General features: G+C 39.8%; 1 protein-coding gene across 4 annotated transcripts in view; it reads left to right on the top strand.

The window, feature by feature from the left end:
• Positions 1-2937, top strand: part of KLHL13 (kelch like family member 13) — a 92494-nt gene that overhangs the window by 48960 nt on the left and 40597 nt on the right. The gene's annotated exons all lie outside the window — the stretch shown is intronic.

Raw genomic sequence — 2937 nt, forward strand, 5'->3', positions numbered from 1 at the left:
GATCAGTGCCCTGGCAAGGGGGGCACTGCATGTGATTTGGTCATGTGCTTGCTGTGTGTGATGCTGTGTGCCTGCTCTTCTCCTTTGGGGCAAATTTTGCTTGTTGCTCAATAGTGAAGCAAGATTTAGATGCAGGGATGGAGGAAGAAGGTTAGGAAATGCTTTCCTCTCTTAACACAAGCATTTTTCAGTGATTCTTCTCTTTGTGGACAGAGCTGCACTGCTGTTCAGCCCCAGTCAGTAGCTTCTGTCCTTGCTTAACATCTCAGGTCTGTAAAATGGCACCTTGAGATCTTGCCTTTGGTGGCATTATTTACTTCTTTCTTCTTATGCCACCTGTTCCTTTCCTTTATGGCCAAGTTTTGTGCAGAAGTGCTTGGTACTCTGTCAGTTACTTCATCTGTGCTCAGTGCAGCTTTGGAAACACGAGCATGGAATTAGTTGCTTGAAACCCAAACACTTTCTCATCTTTTGTACACAGAGTAAAAGATGTGTGGGAGACTTGGATAATAAGTAGGATATAACTTTAAGCAAGTTATAAATAGTAGATGCTTTTAATTTTGAATTTGAACTTGCTTGTGAGAAAACTACAGAGACCAAGTCCTTTGAATGGTCTCAAAAGGATGTTTAATCTGTGCAGTTATCATGGGATTTTAAGCATTTAGGAGTTTTAAACCTAAAGCACATCTCCAGTTTGTGTGCCAAGTTGGTGTGTTTTCAGAGCACTTGTCTGGGAATAACTGTTTTCTCAACAAGGAGGATTCTGCACACAGCTGTAATTCTGCTTTTGGCGCTCAGGACCAGTTCATTTGAAGATGAGTGACAAAGCTATGTAATATGAGAACACAAAATGTATATTCATTGGGTGCAATGCACTCCAGGAGATCAGATTACTTTTCCTGTATTTTAAAATGCGCAGCTAAACTGTTATTTTGAAGTCTTAATTAAAATATCCGAATTATATACTGTGATTGTCTGTTGTCTTAGGAGTAGTTTATGGAAAGCATAAAATACATAATAATAGTATTTTCCTTGTGAATATGCAACTAATCTGTGACTGTCAGGAAGAAAATGGGATTTGATTTTTGTTTTTTCTCGTTGTGTGTGGATAGGTGATTCATTTCTCACATGGTTGTTCTTTAGCAAGTGACTAGCATTTCCCTATTTTTAGAGTATCTGCCACTGCTACTTTCTTCAATTCTGGATTTTGTACATGGGCTGTTCGGTGGAGTAGTTTGTGCTGGACTTCAGGAGGGGATTTGGTTGGCAGTGCTTGGGATTCCTGTACTTTCAAAAAAATGTTTACTGTTACTGGTTTTTCTGCAAAGGTTTTATTTATGTTGCTTGTAGAGTAAGTGGAAAAATAAGTGAGACCAGAAGCACACAAAGGAGAGCAGATACTTGAGGACTCACGCTGCCCTCTAGGGTGAATGATCTTTGGGTCAAAAGTGTGAAGTAACTCTGATTTCTGTGCCTGTGTGGATTGACATAAATGTCAGTCAATACTTGGGAATGACTTTGTGGCTCGAGTTGGATTTTATTTTACAAATCAGAAGGGTATTTCAGGAGTTACTTCTGAAAAAGGGGTCCATTGATTGTCTTTAGCCTCATTCTTTTTTTTTTTTCGTATTAGTCATGCTGCTCTTAATAAATAAAACATGTGGCGATCTCCTTGGAGGTGGCAGAGCAGTAAGAGACTTTACAAGCAGTTACCAGTTGGTTGCACTGGCTGCACTTGGTGTGAGGAAGGGAGTAACTTTGCTTCTTGTATCTTAAGACACTTTCTGTATAATGGTGAATGTAAAAGCAAAGTTGAGTGTATGAATGCAAACTCATGATTTTTTTTATTTTGTGATTATAATAGCAGTTATCTGACGTCTTTCAACCTGACTTCTAGGCCTTCAGTGCAGAGCTGGCATGATGTAGTAGTCTGGTGGTGTGTCTGTGTGAGAATGGACACAGTATTGACCATGTGTGTAGCCAAGTGTGTCTGTTTGCATGTAAATGCTTGAATTATTTTGCTAAAAGTATGACTGTGCTAAAACTGCATGGTTGTTTTTGCAGGACTAGTGTTTCTTAATAGTCATAGCATATAAACTCTGTTGTCATACACAGTGATGTCTCTTCAGCATCCCAGTAGCAGTTCCTGTGAAATTTGTTGCCTGGCTTAATGCCACTCATTTGTAATTTAGAACTTCAGAGAAGTAGGAGAGAGGCCCTCGATTGTTTGTCCAAGGAGTGCATCTGGTTTTGAGTGGGGTTCTGCTGGGTTATTTTAGTTCCTTGCCTTTGGTTTTGGTAACGTCTTCAGAAGCCCAAAAGTATTTTGGGCAAACATTTTCAGTAATGGTGATCAGGATCAGCAATTATTCCCTGGTTATTTCAGCCCAAAATTGAACTTTACATTGTATGTTTCATTGTTACAAAAACCCTCTCAGAGTGTTGTTAAATGTTACTAGAATGATTAAATTTATAGTAATTTGTAGAAATAGCTCCTGTCCTGGTTCAATTCTTTATTGCTAAGTAGTGTGATAGGGTGTTGACTTTTTAATGAGAGGATTAAGCTGTCCTGATGAATAGAAAAATTGTCATGCTGTATAGAGACTATTCTGAAATGTGTAGACTAAATATCTTAGTGTTGATTTTTTGTGCTGTGGCAATACATTAGAGGTGATTTATGTTTTTCCTGTAAGGTGATCAATATAGCTGAATTTTTGCCTTCTTTTCCCTAGAAACCTGCTCTGCTTCTGCATCAGACGCTATTAAATTCCCTATTCCCTTTTTAATAGTTTGCCTTCCCTGCTCCCCACTGTCGTCAGCCCCAGGAGGTCACCAAGCAGAGCCCTGAGTTGCTGAGTGGTCCGTGATGGGGACCTGCGTGACCATCTGCTTCATCAGTTCTGGAGGCAATTTGGGAGCTGCTGGGGGCGGGGGGGG

Source organism: Corvus brachyrhynchos, unplaced genomic scaffold, assembly GCF_000691975.1.
Source record: "Corvus brachyrhynchos isolate BGI_N302 unplaced genomic scaffold, ASM69197v1 scaffold36, whole genome shotgun sequence".
In the NCBI taxonomy this organism is placed as follows: Eukaryota; Metazoa; Chordata; class Aves; order Passeriformes; family Corvidae; genus Corvus; species Corvus brachyrhynchos.